A 22,208-nucleotide genomic window follows, 5' to 3' on the forward strand; every position below is an offset into this window, starting at 1 on the left:
CATCATGAAGTCGTCTTCAGTTTGTTGTGTTTCTAAGCTGCTTTTTTTTCTTTTTTTTCTATAATCAATATTTGAGGAAATATATATTAATATCTCAAGTACTGAAAGTGAGAATAGCGGCGGTGTTTAAAAATATAATATCCACAGAATAGGGAGATTTGACAAGTAGTAAAGCACCTTAACATTTATAATAAGCTTCATTATGAATAATATTTTACTTTATATTTTACTTTTATAAATAATTTTAATATTTTTGGATGATTAGTCACTTTACAAAGTCTAAATTATTTGTTACCTGCTGAATTTTGCTCTCATATGTTTGTGACTGATCAATTTTGAAACGCTTTTAGGTCATGTGACTGTTTTTTTGAGTTGTTATAAGCCTCACAGTATTAAATTGTGTCCATAAATGACAGATTCTGGGCACAGTAAAATATGACTTCTCAAATGACAAATTGTGTTAGATAGCTGCAATTCAGAAATAGGTTAGTTTGTACACGTGGTTTTATGAATTTAAAGAATATATATGTGACCCTGGATCACAAAACTATATCTGTGGCGATAGCCAACAATACATTGTATGGGTCAAAATTATCATTTTTTCTTTTATGCCAAAAATCATGAGGATATTAAGATCATGATCCATGAAGATATTTAGTAAATGTCCTACCGTAAATATATAAAACATGTATTTTTGTGAGTGAGTGCAGCACAATCGTGAACATAAATGCACAACTTTAAAGGAGATTTTCTCAATGTTTAGATTTTTTTGCTCCTCAGATTCCAGATTTACAATAGTTGTGTCTCGACCAAATATTGTCCTATCCTAACAAACCACACATCAATGGACAGATGATTTATTCAGCTTTCATGTGATGTATAAATCTAAATTTTTAAATAAAATGACCCATGTGACTGGTTTTGTGGTCCAGGGTCTCATATGAATAAATAACCATCATGTGCAGTCACTCAAAAAAGGTTTTATAGTAACTAATAGTACAGATCAATCAAAAGTCTAAGGCGGTTTAAGCTGGAAAGTAGTTTAACTTTAAGGTTCTTTGAGAAATCAGTCCTGGTCTTGTGAACCTATGAAACTGGCTCTAGGAGTTTTTAGACCGTGTGATTTCTACAAATCAAATTGACCTATTCTGTCACTTCTGTGAATATATGAATATGCAATGCTAATAGACACTCAGTCTAGCTCAGCCAATATGTATTATTATTATGAGCCTGAAACATATTGTGAAACAGAATGAATTGTGTTGCTTTATTTTCTAACCAAGCCTTTTTTTTGTTTTGTTAAAAAAACATTAATTTTGAACATCTTTGCTGATCCTCACAATTTTTTACCAAAGCGAAAACCTCTAGAAGCACCGGGAGAGAAGAGCATCTGTGGTGAAAAATACACTTTTAATGTTGTTTATGTGTCTATGTGGTGTTTTTAATCTGCTTTAAGACGAACCATGTGTAAGTTCATAAGTCGACAGCATTGCTGAGTATTAAAACTGCAGTGAACCAAAGACAGTCTCAAACACACGGTGTGAAATCGCTGGTGTTTCTGACGTCACACACTACCTTGTAACCAATCAGATCAACGTGTGATCGTCAACCAGTGGATCTCTGAGTGAGTGAGTGAGTGGAGGCGGGACTCATTTGCATATTCATAGAACCGTGTAACCAATCAGATCAACGTGTGATCGTCAACCAGTGGATCTCTGAGCCGAGGGAGTGAGTGGAGGCGGGGCTCATTTGCATATTTATAGAACCGCGCATACTAAATGAGGCAAGGGTGTCGAGTTACATTCAATATATTTTAAGACGAGTTTTTTTTTTTTTTCAAGGAAGTTTTTTTTTTTTTTTCATATGTATTTTTGGTGATCAAAGATGAGTTTTAAGGGATAAAATGGGGGACTTTAAACCTTCCTTGAACGGTTTAAGTCATGAAGTATAGGCCGAGTGTTGATGCTGGTTCTCTGCCCTAAGCATTTCGGCTTTCCCGTAATCTCTATTCCAGAGAACCAGAACCCTTAGTGTCAACTTGTTTGTCTCACAACCCTTATTGTGTATTGTTTGTCTCGTGTGAGCACACCAAACACGTACAAGACGATGTTTTCTAGATAAACCAGTACCTATTGACAGCATTACAACTGAGACCAAAAATAAATACATAAATTGTAACAATGTGTTGGCTATTTTAGATGACTACAATATGAACTTAGGATCTTTATTGCTAAATATTAGAGGTTTGAGAAGCATAGTCTCCTTTGACCGTGTATTTTGGACAAAAAATGTGTGTAAGATCTCGATATTCTTCTTGGCCCATTTTCCCACTGTACATTTTAAAAGTTTGCATGTTGTCTTCTAAACTGTATATTTTTAAATATTTTATGCATAACCAGCACACAGAAGACTTCAAATCTGACAAACATGAAGTAAATCTTTAGATTGGACTTCAAGACGTCTATGTTTTAAGAAACATAAAAACATTCAGAACTGAAGAATTGTCTCTCTTTTAATGAATGAAGTGCAAATTAAATTGGGAACCACAACGATTTTCAACATTACTTCAATAATTATATATTTATTCCCTGATATTATATACATTGTCTCTCAACATTCTCTAAATCTGAGTCCATTTATATTTAAATATATTAAACATGTATCACACATTTCCATAGCCAATGAATTCAGGAGGATTTTCTGTAATGTCAAGTTAGACGGAAATGAGAAAACATGAATATCAACTAAACTTACATAAATTTATTTTCTTAATTTCTAGAGATGCACCGATATGAACATTTTGGCCGATACCGATAACCGATAATTCTTTATATTTGAAAGCCGATAACCGATATATCGGCCAATAAATCTAAATCAAATTTAAATATGAGTTTTGAGAGCCTGATTACAAAAACAAAAGTCTCACCATTAAAATCCATGTCTCAAAAACACAAGTATTCTCATTTTAATTTTATGTAGCCGATATGACAGAATTTTGATAAGCCGTATTTAAATTTTTCAAAGTGATTCCAATCATATTTCAAGCAATTCAATGTTGAACATAGCATCTGAAGTGTCTCCGCTGGAGGAAATAATACATTATTTGTCGGCTTTAATATATCGGTCAAATTATCTTATCGGGCCGATGACGATAACATTAAAAATTAACATATATCGGCCGATACCGATATGGTAACCGATATATCATGCATTCCTTTTAATTTCCTTAAATCTCAGTTCAGATGTAGAAAGTGAATGGCATATTCTCACTTGAGTTCTGATTGACTCACTAATGCAAGTGATCACATGCTTCATCATCATCATCACCCGACGGCAAAAGCTCATCAAGTGTTTGTTGACATCAACAGCTTCTGCTGTCATGGTCTCAACACCGCTGTCTAATCCCATTACAATAGCTTTATATAAGACAATATATGTTATGGTGAGATAATTCAATGAAAAACTGATGATATAGTTACAGGACAAAAACAGTTTTTAGGACCCTCATACCAAAATGTGGAAAATCGAGACCTTGAACTGGTTTTCCACAGGTTATAATACATCAGGGATGATTATTGGACCAGTTTTCCGACTGCTATCTTGAAACCTGATCATCAGGTGTTTAACCTCAGACCCTTCTGCGTGTTCATCCATTTTATATATGTGCACAAAGTAACTTGCTCAATAAAAGCAAACGCAAAGACATAACAATCTCCACCAATCAGTTTTACACCACACTTGCAGGGAACAAAACAGAAAACTTGTTATGCGCTTTAGCCGTTCATTTACTCGACAATGCCACTTTGGGAGCCTGAAAACACACACTTTTGAGAACAAGTTTTTTGGAAACTATATCGTTATCGTCTTCAAAAACAGTTTTCGTCTTTTGTAAACTACAAAAACGTGAATTTGTGAAAAAAACAGTAATACTTAATACTTTTGTGTGTCTTTCTCTGTGTGTGTATTCTCACTGCGTGTAATACTTTTGTATTATATATTGGTTTTGTTGTGTGTGTTAAACAAGTGCAGTGCTGTGGAAAAGAATTTCCCCCATGGGGACAATAAAACGAATTAATTTAGTTTAATTGTATTTAATGACATGTTCAGTTGGAGCTCCCTGTTATAAAGAAACACTCTGTACCCACTAGTATGTGTTTCTTTATAACAGGGAGATCCAACCTCAATCAAACACACCTGGACCGGCTAAACGAGCTGTTCAGGGTTAGGCTACTTGACAATGGGCTTTATGCACAGCTGCACTACTTCCTGAACTTCAGCCAGCCCCTTTGTTTCCTGTCTTCCATTATTGGACAAACTGATTAATCCAGCTGTGCCTGACCGACAACAATAATCAGACACACCTGGATTAATCAGTTTGTCCAATAGTGGCAGACAGGAAACAAAGGAGCTGGCTGAAGTTCAGGAAGTAGTGCAGATAAAGCCCAGAAGTCTGCATGGACACTTGGTCTGGATCCTAAATCGTTCCCTATAGGGCGTTATTTGACGGGACATCCATCCGAAACCACAGTGGACGTTATCGAGTGCACTCATTCAATCCCACAATGCACCGTAATAACGAGTGTACGACCGACGTACGCTCAACGGCTGTCCGAATTCACTCACTCGTTTTCATTCACTCCTTCAAGTGAACAGTGTTAGTGGACTAACGTAGGGAATAGTGAACTTCGGATTCAGCCTAACTTTCCCAGCTTTACAAAGTGGCATCGCCATCTACTGGCCTGGCATGAATAATACAGCATTTTTTGTAATTTTCTCAGATCCGTGTAAACGCGGCCGTAAACAAATTCCATTAAATTTACGGTAAAAAAAAAAAACAGCAGCTGTGCTTACCAGAAATTTACCATAAAAACAATCTGGTTGCATCATTTTATGTTTTGCAGACTTAAATTTTTAGTAAGAAATCTTATCTCACTAGCTGATATCATGTTAATATACATATCTGTGGAAGCTTTAAGAGTTTTGTATCATTTTATATTTAAACTGATAACCACCAATCACAGCAGTGATGAGAGTCACATGGTCAATCAAAGTAATGAAGCTGGGTTATTCACACAAACACTAAACACCATCATGGTAACACATGCATTTTTAAAAATGCAATAAACATTCATTTAACAAGATTAATGTAATGTAACATAAAACCCTAATGTAGAACATAACTGATTCGAAAAAAACTATGAAGAAACATTGTTATTTTAACAAAAATACAGGGAATTGTGGGAATGTCAATTTACGTTTTTTTTTTTTACTGTAAATTATACGACTTGTTCTTTTTCACTTCCAAAAACTGTCAATTTAACGATATTTTACTGTAAAATTACATTAAATGTGGAGTTAGATCTATCATAGTTATTCACCGTAGACACTTTCTGTAAAAAAAAAAAAATCCTGTAGCATTTTTAGTTTTACCGTTAAAATCATGATCATTTTGACAACACTGTCGCAAAGCTGTATACGAAAAACTAATTTATAGTACGTGTGCGTACGTGTGCGTGCGTGCGTGCGTGCGTGTGTGTGTGTGTGTGTGTGTGTGCGTGTGTGTGTGTGTTATGTAGGGATGACGACCCATTGGCTAACCCCAATAATGTTCAATACTGAACTCATCAATTGCATTGGAAAGCAACTTTGATCAAATAGCACCATGAAATACAACCCAGGTTGGCCAATGTGCTTTTTACAATAAAATAACAAAAACACACAAAACGCACAATAGTAAAAAAAAAAATCAACAATGAACCAATAAAATGGATGGGTGATCCATATCAATAATCAATCAATTTCATTCTTAACTTCGCTGACCAACCAACTAACAACAGATTTTCTTTGAAAGCATTGAAAAGTAGTGATTGGGTCATTATTAATATTAATCAGCTGCTTTGAGAGCGTTCTGTCTTCCAATGATGCAATGGCATTAATAGTAACGCGTCTTAATTCCTTAACAAACATTAAAACATTCATTTGTCAGTTTAGCTCTACAAGCAGGCTTAAGTTATCAGAGACCGGAACCAAAAAAATAAACTTACTTTACTCTTCCGTGTGCCGGCAAGTGTCAAAATCCACGCCTAGCCCGAATAAAGGCCTTCTTATAGGCGAGCCTCAGACTTTCTAAGCCACCTTTGACCCTCGGCTCAGTCCAAGTTCTTAGAAAACGGGCATTAAATCCGCTCTGCAATCTCTGAATGCCTCTTCGGCAAACACAGACATTCCCAGAAATTATCTCATTGGGTAGCTCACTTTACTCTTTTACGACACGGGTTGTTTATACGACCGTCAATACACTCCTATAGTCCATTTTTCTCTATAATAGACGACTCTCATTTTTTGCTAAATAATTGCTAGCTTGTGTCACAGAGGCAATAACCCTTAAAATGAGTCATGATTTTCTTTTATCAACCGACCCACAGAACTGAACGGCTTTACATTTTTGCAATTGTACAATTGTTGCATTTACCTCTTCATTGACCGTTTTTTGAACGTTTTATTAATATGAAAAATTTAGAAAGGAAAATCAACTCTATATAACATGCAATTGTATTAAACAAACAAGCTAAGATAATATTTAGAAATGACTGAGTTTATGGACACCAGAGGAGGATGGACAGATGCCTATCAAGGTTTTTGATAATATACAGATAAAAGGACTTGAGAGGTAATCACTCTTGACTCTAAAATCATCCAGCCAAGAAACCCAGCCAGCATGTGGGCCACATGGGTTTGCCCAGATGAAATGAACACTACAGTAGGGCTGTCACTTTTCAGAAAAATCAAATTCGAACGGATATCAAATACCAGCCTATGTATTCGAATATCAATCAGTTTATACCATGGGCTGTTTAAATACTCGATTCTGATTGGCTGGAAGGTGTGCAGTAAAACCGTTTAAAGCACAAGTAGTTCCAGTCAGTTTGATTACAGTTCGAAATCAATCCGCTACTATAAACATCGGTAACCATAGTAACACAGTTACACTTGCAAACAGAGTGAGAGACACGTATGAAAACGTTTATGTAGGCTAAATGGATGATTTTTGCATATCGTTTAATTTGTATGGTGAATATGGCAATTTTGAGAAATGGGCCCAGGCACAAGACGAAATAGAAGACTCGAAGAAGACGTTGAATGACAAAAAGCGGCACAAGGAATTAATGTAATGTGTCTTTATATACACAGGTTTCTTGTATACAAACAATACCGGATGCGCGCGCATCCAAGAGGCAAGACCGCTATATGTTATGCCGAGTTCTGTAAAAGAACATTGTAATTAACGTAGATTTCGCATTGTTTGTAAATTCTTGTTGACTCAATAATAAACTGCAATTTCAGAGTTGAATCTGTTTACTTGTGTTTCATTTGCATATTAATATAACATTATGTAAAAAGTTAGTTAGTTGACTAGTATGAAATTGTCCAACTAAGTTTGCGAATCATAAAAACCTGACATACCCTATGCATTTAGGTTAGTTTACAGCACAACAGCTCCGCGTCATCTCTGCTTCTGCTAGATATAGCCGTAAAGACTGTTGCTTTCTGCCTCTTAGATGCGCGCGCATCTACGTGATGACGTTGCACAGAAACCCGTGTATAGTAATCGTGGTTAGAGACGCCGGTTTTATTTCACACTGTCTACATAATTCATTTATATAAATGACATGATTAGTTCAAATAAAGATTGCCTTGTCACTGTCAGTGTGTCCTGTCATTCATAAATAATTTTAAAGCAACGAGGGGACTGTAGACTTTAAAGAAGAGACGCACACAGGTAACTCGCGCACGCATCTCTCTCTCTCCCTCTCTCTCTCCCTCTCTCTCTCTCTCTCTGTTCCTTCTCTTTCAGTTCTCTGTCTCCCTCTTTTAATAATGAATTTAAATAAATATGATAATTCATTCAAATAAAAGCAATCCGATGGCTCTACTTTATTAAAAGCGGACGGAGTGCTAGAACTAACGAGCCGTAACTTAATAAAATAACCGTAATTTTTACCCGTCTGTTAAAAAAATTACAGTTACAGTTTTAACTTGTTTTAAACTTGGCAAATAACCAAGGTATATGCGGGATAATAGAGGACGTAGGGACAACCATCCTCCGCGGTGGTTCTTCGCCTTTACTTCATACATTAAAATCCTTTAAAACATGGTTTGCCGTGGATTATCCCTTATTTATAGCATCTGATTGCATTTTCTCTTGCTGTTCTCAACATAACAATGAGATACAACTGAATAGCAAAAACCTGTTAAAAGCCAAGAGCCCAACTAAAGCAAATGCTGATCACCATAATGGTGGCATCAAACCAAACTATTATTTTCAATAAATCATCCACATCTTAACCTCTGTTAATTCTCAATAAGATCTTCTGTAGACGTCTGACAGAAATAAAGTCAGTCTGGGGTGCGTTTCCCGTACAACTATATAGCTCACTGCTTAACTACTATAGTACAATGCATCGTTGGAGAAATCGACTAGCTAGTCACGACTGTTTCCCGAAACCGTATGGCGCAAAGTATCGTTCAACCACGTTGGTTTATGACGTCTCCCGCACGTGGTGGACTAATAACTTATTTTAATTAATCTGTTTGAGATCGAATTAACGCTAGATTTTGTCATATAAGTTACAGACAGACATGGCATCTGAAGACCATTTCTAATTTTTCTCAGTTATTTTGTTTAATTACCAGACTCAATATTTGGCTCGTTCTTCCATACACTGTTAGACCTTACCGGGTTTTTTTACAGTAAAACACTGGCAACACTGTTGCCAGTAATTTCCTGTTAATTGTACAGTTATTTACTGTAATCTACAGTTTGTTACTGTAAAATGCACTAAATTAAAACTCGAATTAAAACTAATTTCACTTGCAGAAACTGACTGGCTTAAATTGACTAACTGCCATTTAAATGTATTAACTAATATGAGCAATGCATTAATAATGTGAGTAAAGTGTTAAGAATTTTCATTAGAATCCACTATTAAACTTAAGTGCATATAAACATTTCCACTAGATCAGCAACTGCACAGTCACCACCTGTTAAATAAAGCAACATGCACTGTATCATCAATGTGTCTAGATCTTCTGCTGGACTGAAGCACAGGCTCTACTCTTCAGCACAATGGTGACCCAAAAAACTACATTTTACCATAAACTACTGGCAACACTGTTGCCAGTATAAACCTGTTTTATAACTTACAGTTTATCACTGTTTAAATTATTTTCGTGGGTGTGTCTTTTTATCTTACACTGTTAACCCTTTCAACCCCACAGGAAAATCCACACTACAAAGAGTAAAAGTAACATTGATAAGATAATTAAGGGATATGTAAGTGTTGAGCATTAGTGATGAACACCTGCTGTTAACAAGCAGAATCACTGAAGGAAAGAGGAACACAAGAACAGAAAATAGAGAAACACAAGAACTACAACTGACTTCCAGCCATTACACATTATTACACGTATTATTAACCAGTATGACTTTATTTATGTCATACATCTAAGTAGTTATTGAGATGTTTAATTGAAAATGTTTGATTTGAAGTTACCATTATAGAGATCAGTGTTTGCTTTAGTTGGGTTGCTGATGCCAACACATTACATTTTCTCTTGCTGCTTGAGCTGTGTTTTTACAAGTCACACTTGTGCACACATACCGTGTGTGAATGATTGTGATTATGTTCACTATCATGACAAAGTCATTATATGGTCTGTCCATTCACTAAGAAGTTAATTCTCACTCATTCAGAGTTTTATTGTCAATCAAAAGTGTTACCACCACTGTGAAACAACAGTAACAATGTCTAATTGATTTCTAACTCAAGCATAACCATAAATAACAGAGCGACACTGCAATATAGAAACACAGAAATATCACAAATTAGAACATGCATCTCAACAATGGTGGCAATACATATTTTTATTATTATTCATGCAGCATAGCATGCTGGGAGTTTTATACTATCCTGGTACCCAGCATGCATTGCGACATGAAACTTTTGATCGTCACCATTGTTGAGATTCATACGCTGATTGTTGATGTCTCTGAGTGTCAAGCAGCAGTTAATACAATTTTAATGCACTATATGATTTCAAAAAAATTTCAGTTGACCTGATTACAGAAATATTGCTGGCCTTCATGTTGTAGATTATCAGATATATGGTATTAAACCCATAAATTCATAGCTTACATACTAAAATGAGGAAAATTAATGATTATGACATCATCACAAAACCCATAACTCCTGATAAACTTCATCTTGATTTTTTTATTGTCGAACCAAATGTGCTTTATATATCACTGTTATAACAGCCAGAGAGGGATGAATGGATACAGTTTTTAAGTCAAGGTACAAGAGACCAACTAAAGCAAATACTGATCTCCATCATGGTGACAACAAAAGTTATCATTAACTAAATCCCTGTTCATTCTCAACAAGAACTTGAAATAAATAATGTTAAACTGGTTTCACACTCAGTGTGGCTGGAAGTCAGTTGTAGTTCTTGCGTTTCTCTTTTTTTCTGTTCTTGTTTCTCTGTCCTTCAGTGATTCTGCTGATCAGGTGTTCATCAGTGTCTCAATTCACTCACTTCTTTTCATTCACTCTGTCAAGTGGACTATATTAGTGAACTAGTGTAGGGAATAGTGAATGAGGGTATAGGGTGTGATTGGGAAAACAGCCTCTGAGTGTGGACTTTGAGCGCTGTTAATTCACAGTATATTCCTGTAGGTATATTCCTGTATATTACTGTTTTAATGGAAAATGGTATGATATTGTACGAATTTGGGCTTTTTCTACAGTAAGGGTTAACAGTGTAGTAGAGCACGTTCACACATGCGCAGTCTTCAAATCGGTGCTTTAAATCTCTTGACAAACTAAAAGACGTAAATTATATTTGTATGTATTCTAAATAAATAACACGGGTTGTACTGAATGTCAGCTTGCTTATTTTGCTAAAGATAAGGATTTATTCAGTCTACATCTCATGTAAACTAGAAACTCTGCTTCTACCCACAGCTCGAGAGTTGCGTGTGAAACCACACACAAGTTTGGGATGCTGTTTGCGAACGTTTGTTGGAACGATGGTTTCGGGAAACACCAAATCGTTGAACTATGCTGATAACGACGGAACTTGCGACCATAGTTGGCTAACGATGCTTTCGGGAAACGCACCCCTGGTTAGTAATAAGTGAAGCTGGTAATGCTGTTTGTGGAGTTGTTTAATCAGATCCTGAGAGATTTAGTGTATTTTATCTTCAGTTGATTTCATCTAAGGCTATGGCTGGAAGTAGTTCTTGTGTTTCTCTTTCCTTCAGTGATTCTGCTTGTTAACAGCAGGTGTTCATCACTAATGCTCAATCATTATTCAATCACTTAATTATCTCATTAACTCCAACAGTGATCAGTGTTACATTTAACAGCCTGTAGTGTGCACACGGAGCAGTGTTCATTTCATCTGGGCAAACCCATGTGGGGCCTACATGGAAACCGGGGGCAAAACTGTCTGGGTCCCAGTTTGATAGCCCAGGTCAAACCCATGTGGGGCCTACATGGCTGTGCTGGCTGGGAAAGAAAATATATTTTCTCTATAAATGAACGATCAATATATTAAATGGTTTAACAGTATATTATATGAAAATATACAGAATAATATATTGTGTTAACATATTACTAATATATCATAATGTATGTAATTTTATATTTACTAATACACTTCATAATATATAGATGCGTATGTGATCAGATATGGTACTGCATATAGAAAAATATATATTGTGACAGATCTCTCATATTTTTAGAATTTACATTATAAATGTTTCATATTTATTCATATTCATATTCAAGCACACACACTCCACCAAAAATAAAACAGAGGAGAGCGCAAACACATTCCCCTATTGCCAAATATTATGCAATCAAGATTCCCACATTTGGAGATATATATCGGAATTGCCCCCAACGGGAATGACATATAAATGTATACAAGTAAAAAGGACTGTTATGTAATTTTGCAGATAAAAGTTATTTGCACACTTAACATCATTAAAAAAATCATAGTAAATGCACCTGCAAATGTGTGCAAACAGTTTTACAGTTCATTAAGTGTGTTATGTCACCGCGTTTACACTGTGCGTTTACACAAAGCTTAGCAGAGCACACACAGTGAATGAATAGCATGCTAACACAAGCCCTGGACTTTTAACGTTTCAAAAAGTCAAGGTTGTTTCATAACTAATTTCATGTCCGCCTCGTAAAAAATTAATTTCGCACCATCTTACCATGTGACCTCTCCCAAGTCTGGGTGCAGCCCATCACCGCAATGAACCCAAAGGTCCTGAAACCGCTACACACTCAAAGATAAGGATGCGCTGCAATCTTATAAGATTGTCTAGAGATAATCCATATCACCTCAGATCTGTAAACGGGATAAGATATCAAAATCATCACTTATAAATGATCCAACAGACCAGAAGATTGGATTGAAATTCCTATAAACCATGCGATAAGATAAGTGTGCAGACTAGCCCGCCATCCAAAAGTATACGGGAATATACTGCAAAATATATTACATAACACATTTCCATATACTAGTGCTTATATTTTTCAATATACTGCTATATATGCATTGACCATGGCTATATATTAATACATATAAAATATGTATAAATGAAGACATAAATAGCATTACATGTAATCCTTTTTTTTTTGTGTGTGTAGCCTACATATATTGCACATACATGTTCCCATATAAATGTGAATGTATGTTCACACACACACACATATACACACATTCACGGAATGAGTTACATCAGGTTTATAGTTCCCAGCATGCTTTGCTTCTGACTGTTAAAGGAGAGCAAATGTTTTTAAAAAAGTGTTATTTAATGTGTTTTGCTCAATATTAATATAGGGGGAGATGCTCTATTATTTTTGAATTTAAAATATTTTCTTATATGTGAGTTTTTGGGGTTAATAATGTGCTGAAGAGTCGAGCCTGCGGTGAGGTTGACGAGTGGCCATAAACCATTAAGATATAATTATTAAATTTAAAAAAGTTGGTTTAACTTAAAAAAGCAAGTTACCATGTTGCCTTAAAATTTTGAGTGCGTTGTAATTAAAAATTTGAGTTAATACAATGAAGAAGAATGGTTTAATAAACAGAAACTCAAAATATGTTATCTTCACACATTAGTTATCGAAGCTGATTTAACAAAAGATAACAAGTTGTGATTTTGGTGGAGTGTGTGGCTGAAAACTATATCAATCTGATCATCTTTGTTCCTGGCTTTCTTTGCTATAATAAAATATGTGTTTTGGAAAACAGTGCTAAAGACATGCACAAAGTCACTTAAAAAACGAAGAGTCAAACTACGAAATGAAACACCGATCATCACAATGGTGACCAAACATGTTCAATAAAACATCAACATCTAAACCTCTGTTCCCAGCAGGCACAGGATATAGACTCCAACGTCGGTCAGACGTTGGATTTTGGTTGAAAATGAAAGTTGGGTTGACGTCTAAATCCAATGTTTGTTTGACGTCAAGCTCCAACGTGGGACAGTTGTTGAATTTTGGTTGGAATAAACCAAACCAAAAGGTGAAATGCATGGCCGTACACTTATTACCAGCTTCACTTAAAACTAACCAGATTTACTTTATTTAATTTCCGTTTTAATGAAATCATTATTTTGTATTTTAAAGTCACCATGATGGTGGTTAGTGTTTGATTTAGTTGTGGTCTTGACCCTTGATTACATTATATAACATTGTGTGTGTCTGCTATGACTGTATGCTTATATAGAATAATTGTTGTAGCTAAAGCCATGCGATCAGATGATGTTGATATTATCATGTAATTGCCTGAATCCCTGATCTTCTCAAGTGTTTAATGCTTTGATTATATAGGACTTGTGATTTTAATTTTGTTGTATTCAAAATGGATTTCTTTTGATTCTACAACATATCTAGCAATGTTGTTTATTAAATAATAAACTTATTTTTCAAAAACTACTTAGTGCACAATTTTTTTTAATCTATGGCATTACTTAGACGCAACGCAGATAGACATCAAGAAACAGTGTATGAATCTCAAAAATGGTGAAAATCAAACAAAATATCCTAATAATCAGATCAACTCTGAGCATATAACAAGCTACAAAAAAATCCAGCAGCATAATTTATTAAAGCCGCAATGCATGCTGGGAGATATGGATCAGTTTTGATTGGTGGTACCCAGAAGCATTTCATTGATTATCACCATTGTTTAGAGTCATACACTGATTTTTGATGGCTAAGTAAAAATGTAGAGGAAAATGTTTAATGTACTAAATGTTTTAAAGATGTTCCTTTCTATTATTTGATCAACAATATTGCACTCATGCTGTAGAATTAGATGGCTTCTATGGTAAAAAAAACAAACACTTAAGAGCACAAGTCCTATAACATTTTAAATTAGACACTAATTTAGTGATTCAGGTAATTATATGTTGATGATTTCATCATTATCAATAAACATCCAACATTACCTGATTTTATTTCCTCTAAGTGTTTTTGCCACAACAAATATATGCTGTATTAACACAGTTTTGGCAGCCCGAGTAAATTTAATAATTTAAAGTCAAGGATCAAGAGTCCAACTAAAGCAAACGCTACCATCATGGTGACTTTAAAATACAACTATTGATTTCATTAAAACGGGAATTAAATCAAGTAAATCTGGTTAGTAATAAGTGAAGCTGGTAATGCTGTTTGAGTTGTTGACTCCTCCTCTGCAGATCCCCTAAGCGATAGCGCGCGTTTTTTAGGCCAAAACATTTTTTTTCACATACCGCAAACATCTCCTCACTATCCGCAAGTTGCCTGTCCCCTGAACACACTGTAAAAAAACGCGGTCTCTGCAGAGAGCCCAAGCTCCACAAACAGCAGCAAAAACAAACTGAGCAATAAACAGAGCAACCCGCACCACGAAACATAACAAACTGTTCCAGCCAGTAACCGACAAGAATGATGTGGGGTGGGGTGGGGTTTGGGGGGTTATTGCGTGGATGAGGAGGAGGGAGGGTCTAGCTAGCCTCCATTTAGTTTGATAATAATTCAAACATCAACAAGAGGCCAACCGAGATCGCTTAGAGCACCTTTAATTTACTGTTCGCAAAGACCCGCCCCCTTTAGTTACTGTTGCTATGTCCAACAAGCCGCCTCTCTCTCACACACACTATGTTCTCACGCAGTGAAAAACACATCGCGGAGCAGAGAGCACACTGACAACACACTGACAGACACAGACCAGGTTACTTTTGATATGAAGCAAAGTCTCAACTTTCACATTTGGTACTTTTTTTAAAGAAATGTAAACAATAAATACCGTTTTGTGGCTCTTTAATGTGTCGGACAGATCAAGCTGCTCGTGAACCGATCATCTCTTCCTTCTAGTTCATTTATAGCATCAATTAAACATGACTGAACATAAGAAGGAATGTTGTTGTAACCGCGGAAAGACGTCAGAGAGTACTTTTTTTTTTTTAAGTTCAAATCCTCCCATGTTTTTTTTTTGTTTTGTTTTTTTGTTTATTGTTCTTTCTTGTGTGACTTGTTATTTTGTTTAAAGATACGTGACATATGTCATCCTGAAGCAATATTGTTGTACGATGATGATTACTGTATAAGTTGAATTCTTTGTAAAAAAAAATAATAATAATAAAAATAAAAAAATCCTCCCATGTTAATCTACTCTCTCCTGACTGCTTTGTCAGATAAAATGGCGGATGGCGAAGTATGATTGGTCAGATCACCTGTCAATCAAGCTCCCTGTGAAGGGTGAATTGCGGTGCAAACGTGATGTTGATTCAATGCAGTTAACGTTGACACATTAACATTGATTTAACATTGTTTCGATGGTAGCTTGCTATCTGCACTGTTAACCCTTGTGTAAAAAAAGGCCAAATTCTGACAATATCATACCATTTTTCATAAAAACAATAATATACCGTAGAAAACAAAAATAGCCTACAGGAATATACTGTGAATTAACAACGCTCAAAGTCGACACTCAGCGGCTGTATTCACAGTCACACCCTATACCCTTATTCACTATTCCCTACACTAGTTCACTAATATAGTCCACTTGAATGAAAAGAAGTGAGTGAATTGAGACACTGATGAACACCTGATAAGCAGAATCCCTGAAGGACAGAGAAACAAGAACAGAAAAAATAGAAACACAAGAACTCATTATAAAACTATTTTTTTAATTCATACATGTACAAAAGTTCTTGTTGAGAATTAACAGATATGAAGTTGTTGATGTTTTATTGAATATAATACATTTTGTAGTCACCATGATGAAGATCAGTATTTGCTTTAGTTGGGCTCTTGACCCTTAGTCTATAGCATTATTATGTCTCTGGATACTGTAACTATAAGTTTATTCTTGTTTATAAAAAAGAAAAAAATGTCATTTTAACTCATTGCTGTGGTTTCAGAGTGGTAAAAACGCAACACTTTTGATACAGAATTAACTCTGAATGAGTCTAGTGAATGAACATTCTATAAGACGATTTTGTCGTCATAAATTTTACAAATTTCATTCACAAACCGTGTGTGTGTGTGTGTGCACAAAGTGTGGCTTGCAGAAACAAAGTTCAAGCAAGAGAAAAACTTATGTTAAAGAAAGTCAAGGCCCCAACTAAAGCAAACACTGATCTCTATAATGGTAACTTCAAACCAAACATTTTCAATTAAACATCTCAATAACTACTTCTGATGTATGACAGAAATTAAGTCATACTGGTTAATAATACGCATAATAATGTGTAATGGCTGGAAGTCAGTTGTAGTTCTTGTGTTTCTCTGTTTTCTGTTCTTGTGTTCCTCTTTCCTTCAGTGATTCTGCTTGTTAACAGCAGGTGTTCATCACTAATGCTCAACAATCACTTACATATTCACTTAATTATCTTATCAATGTTACATTTTACTCTTTGTAGTGTGGATTTTCCTGTGGGGTTGAAAGGGTTAACAGTGTAAGATAATAAGGCACACCCACGAAATGTATTTTAACAGTAATAAACTGTAAGTTTTAAAACAGGTTTATACAGTAGTTTACTGTAAAATGTAGTTTTTTGGGTCACCGTTGTGCTGAAGAGTAGAGCCTGTGCTTCTGTCCAGCAGAAGATCTAGAAACATTGATTACATGGTGCATGTTGCTTTATTTAACGGGCGGTGACTGTGTAGTTGCTGGTCTAGTGGGATATATCTTTATGTACAATAGTTAGTATCGATCCCAAAACAAATAAGTTCACAATAATACTTTGCTCACATTATTAGTGCCTTATACATGTTAAGTTAATACACTTAAATGACAGTTGGTCAATATAAGGCAGTCGTTTTCTCCAAGTGAAATTAGTTAACTTAACAGTTTTATAGTAACATACTTTAGATTACAGTAAATAACTGTACAATAAACAGTAAATTACCCTGGTAAGGTCTAACAGTGTGGGTAATTACACCATCCTGGGGGCGGAAAGCATCTTTCTCTCTCTACAACGGCCTTAAAATTAGCCATTTATTTAAAGCAAATCCAACCAGTGATTACAACTATAGGAAAAAACGTGTCTTTTGCGACTTTCCTGCAAAATGCTTCTTTCACATTTCACTAAAATCGCATTCGCACAGATGCCCGTGAATCTGGCAGTATTTTACGTTAAACATAAACAAAGTGGGTATTGTGCAAGAAAGCGAAAAAAAAAAAAACCTCATTATACATCGATAATCTGCTCCTGAAATTATAATTTGTGAGAAAAGGAATAAAAATAGTTGGCGTTTCATTGCATCTAGTGTTGATTTCAGCTGGAAACTGCAGTGCATCTTTCTCCAGAGACTGAGACTGACCGTATTCGAGGACTCTTGATGACACTTTAATTTTCTTTCTGACGGCTGACAGGAGGTCTGATAACGTTAGCAGTCACATGGCATTTACAACTTCTTTATTATGAAGATATAGCTCAATCCATGAAGTGGTTATGCAAGCTGCCATTGAGATGAATTGGTGTGGCTTTCTCCAGGTATTACACCAGACGAATGACTAAGCCTGGTTTCTCTTTTATCTCTATTTTCTCTATTCTCTATTTTGATGGAGTTTGGGTTCCTTTCCAATGTCACTTTTGGTTTGCTTATGGGGTTTAAAAAACTCAATATTACCAATTTGACTGAATTGAGCTGAATAATGACACCATTGTTTTCTGTAGAGCTGCTTTATAGCTGAATCGAATTTGTTTCATAAATGGCGAATTTAGCAAGTTCAACACCGTTATTGAACACCGTTATTTCATAATGTTTCACAGTTGAACTGAACTGATTCAGCAATGATCTGACTTGAGCTGCCATGACACTATTGTCTTCTGTTGTATTCTTTACTATTGAATTGAATTAGAATTTCTCGTATTTGCATCATTGATTGATATTTTCCTGTTTATCACTGTGAAGCTGCTTTGAAACAATCTATAGCCTATTGTATAAAGTGCTATATAACTTGAATGATTTGTGGTATGATAATGCATCCAGTTTTAGTTGTAAATATAGTTAAATTAACGGAAATATGAATATGTGAACTGTATCACAACCGTGATGATAGATCATGGCTGCACTTTAAAAAAAAAAAAAAAATGGTGTAAAATTATAGTATGTTCCAGGTTAATAATTGCCGTAATTTCACAGTAATCTCAGAGTACCTTGACTTCAAAGTTCCTGAACGATACTTTTTTCGATACAAATTTTATGAAATCCATTTGAACAAGATTACAATACATATTGCCTAAAATATATATAATTACCGTACTTTCACAGTAAGACTTCTGTTGTATTGAACTGCACTCTCAGAAATCTACTGTAAAATCTACAGTACTTTACAGTAAAACTGGACATTTTAGTCAGGTTTTTACAATTGTAGCTTGCTTTTACTTTGAGTTTACAGTTTTGGAAAACACAAAATTACTGTAAACAAACAACATCATACTGTATTTCTCCACATTCACTAATAGGGCTGGGTATCGTTCAAAAAATGTTGGTACTGATATCTTGACTTCAATACCAGATCCTGAACGATACTTTTTTCGATACCAATTTTATGAAATTCATTTTAACAAGACTACAATTAAATATTACCTAAAATAACTTCTTTTTTTAACCTCAAATAAGTTTAATTTTTTCAGTTTGTTGACTCTTTTACAGACTCAAAGACTCATATAGGCCACTGGGGGCTGGAGTATATGCCTCACGCTCTTGCCACAAAGCACTAATGATTATGAATGTGTCTGGAAAAAATAAAGGAGACATTTTAATTGTTTATTAATAAACTAGTGTTTTCTGAGTCAGTGTTGGCTGCAAAGATAAAGTTGACGTTGCCGACTCGTCGTCTCCGCATTATAGACAGAAACTTTTCATGCCAAGAGTTCAAAAGATATCATCCATTCAATTCTTTTAGAAAAAAAGGTCTGAAAATGTTTTGAATATAAAGTAAAAATGTTCGAAATGTGCATTTTCATGTCTAAGGGGGGTGCCGCTAAAGGGGTTAAAACTAGACACGTCAAGCTTTCTAAATGCCTATTTCTCATGTCTGTGAGGTAAGCTTTATATACGCCGTTTCCAGTTCTTCTTGCGGGTGAAGATCGAGCAGTTCACAGAGATACTGAGTCCAAGACAATTATGACATAATCACAACAACCAAAACACACCTGATCAACTTCCTCTTGGCCTTTTCTTGCCATAACAAATGTGCTTTATAAACTCACCGTTGCAGCAGCCAGAATAAAACTAATGATAAAGAGTCAAGAGACCAACTAAAGCAAGCACTGATCATCATAATGGTGACATCAAACTATAATTTTCAATAAAACTTCAACATCTAAACCTCTGTTAATTCTCAACAAGAACTGTTGTACATGTATGAAAGAAATAATGTTAAACTGGTTTGTAAACTGGTTTCACACTTGGTGTGGCTGGAAGTCGGTTGTTGTTCTTGTTCTTTCTGCTCGTCTCTTCTCTTTTTTCTGTTCTTCTCCTTCAGTGATTCTGCTTATCAGGTGTTCACCACAACGCACCTTTGAAGTGCAAGTAATAAAATAAGGAAGCAGAGTTTTCTTCATGACATATATAGTTCCTTAGGAAAGAGGGATCTGGGGCGGGACTTTATTTTTTATCTTTTTTTGCTACGGGAAAGCGACATTTTCATTCTCAATGAGCATTTTTTATTTAAGAAAAAAATGGTGATGAATATTTTTCGGTTGCTTTGTTTGTCAAGTTCAAAGAGAAAGAAAATAATCTTAAAATAGAGGCTTCAAACCTTGATTTCATAGGGATCTGTGTAAGCATCTGTTGACTTGTCTGCGCTAAATGACAAATACTCTCTCATAATTATTTAATGATTGATTCTAAAGCCATTTTGATTGTTCTTAACAAGGAAGCACTACAACCCTAACGCTCAAAATACTTCATTGGTTTGAGTAAGACAAACTTAAATTAAACTAATTAGTTCAGTCAAATGAACTTTTAAGAGTATTTAGCACTTTTTTTCTTTTTTCTTTCAAGTTCACAGAACTGATATATTTTAAGTAAACTGAACGGTTTTGTTGTTTTGAGTTTTATGAAATGTTTTATTTTGATTTAGACGAACTTAAGTTTCACTGAAACAGCTGGGATGTCTATTTCCCAGCATGCTTTGCCGATGGCACTCGAAAGGGAGAGTAAATGCAAAAAATTAAGTGTAATATAATGGGGTTTTTTTGTGCCAAACTAATGTTAAGTGGGAGATTTAGTAGTGATGAATGTTGTGTTATGCTAATTTAGAAGAGTTTCTGTTAATGTTGGTTTTAGGATAGTTACCATTCATACAGCAAGTGCTTCTGTATAACATACTAATGCCAATATTTTAACAAATTAGTATGTTAGCAGATAAGATTGCTAAGTTAATATATTAATTAAAGTGTTCACATTGAGATTACATGAAAGTTTTAAGTTACAGTTTTTCTCATTGGTTTACACACACATACTGGTAATGACCACAACATGTAACTCATTCACCAACGCCCTGAACCAATTCTGCACAATTCGCCTTTGGCTAAGCCACGCCCTAGAATGTAGATTGACCAATCACAGCGCAGCCAAGAACGAGCTCCCACAGCGGTCCGACACTTTTTCACAGCGCTCCATTGACTTTAACACAGGCGTCTCATATTTTTGGTCTCGGCAGGCTATTACCGTCGTAGTTTTATCAGAAATATGGTTAACCGTTGTGCCTGGGGCGTTTGTAACACAGATACGCGTTTCCCAGAGAGATTGGAGGGGGTGTCCGTTTTTTCCCCTTCCCAAAACCGAAGTCAAATCCTGACAAGTGTCGTCTTTGGATTAAACTGTGTGGACGTCCTCACAGTCAGCGAAACCCCTCAAGATCAACAACACACTTTTGTGTTTTAACCGTACTGTGAAGTTACACTAGTTAGACAGTTTTAGGTCATGATTTCGGTTCTCTGCCCTGATAGTTGATACGCTAGCACACGCTGCTAATAAATACAACTTTATACTCGCGTACGTTAGTCCGTTTGCTTTGTAATAACGATTATAGAAGTGAATAGAGACCTACCCAGCTTTGCATGACAGTGTTGCTCTTCGATATTGTGAGTCCCAGCCTCCGTCTCCATTAGGATATGCGGTGGTTCATTTTTTTAACTGTGACCGTTATGCTTTTGCCTCTATTTGGATGCCTTGTTGTTGCTTGCGTTTCACCGGTATGTCTTGAATATAGCCTTCGAACGCAACAGTAACTAAGGGGGGGGGGGGGCTTAGCCAAAGTTGAATTCCTGTTTTACACTCAGATTGCAGCTCTAAAACACACTTTTTTCAAAACACTACACACAACTCTCTGCATCTGGCACAATTCTCATGCAGAAAATCTCTTGTTTTCACAATGAACACACTGCCATTCACATATGCACACTGACTCATCACATGATCAAACACCCGACACACAGGTTTACAGTCAGCAATCAGAGCTTTAGCATAAACGGGCAACAGGTGAGCTCTTCAGTGGAGCAATGATGCCAACACTGGATTTTTTTTTTTTACTGTAACTGTATACAGTAAATTCTTCTGTTGTTTTGTATGTAATCACTGTATGTGCAACTTTGTGTTGGTTGGGATGTACACTGT

The 22,208-nt window shown here is 35.5% G+C and overlaps 1 protein-coding gene across 2 annotated transcripts in view; it reads left to right on the plus strand.

The window, feature by feature from the left end:
• Positions 1–22,208, plus strand: part of LOC307003863 (Golgi apparatus membrane protein TVP23 homolog B) — a 291,916-nt gene that overhangs the window by 5,779 nt on the left and 263,929 nt on the right. Inside the window, exons 7-8 of one of the 2 annotated variants that reach the window (XR_013798852.1) lie at positions 1–1,080; positions 1,189–3,784. The exon at positions 1–1,080 is cut by the window's left edge and continues 252 nt beyond it. The exons of the other annotated variant lie outside the window; for it this stretch is intronic. The gene's annotated coding sequence lies outside the window, so the exon portion shown is untranslated. Of the gene's footprint in view, positions 1,081–1,188; positions 3,785–22,208 lie in introns of those variants that run through there. 2 annotated transcript variants of the gene reach the window in all.

Source organism: Phoxinus phoxinus (assembly GCF_949152265.1).
Source record: "Phoxinus phoxinus genome assembly, chromosome: 1".
Classification (NCBI taxonomy): Eukaryota; Metazoa; Chordata; class Actinopteri; order Cypriniformes; family Leuciscidae; genus Phoxinus; species Phoxinus phoxinus.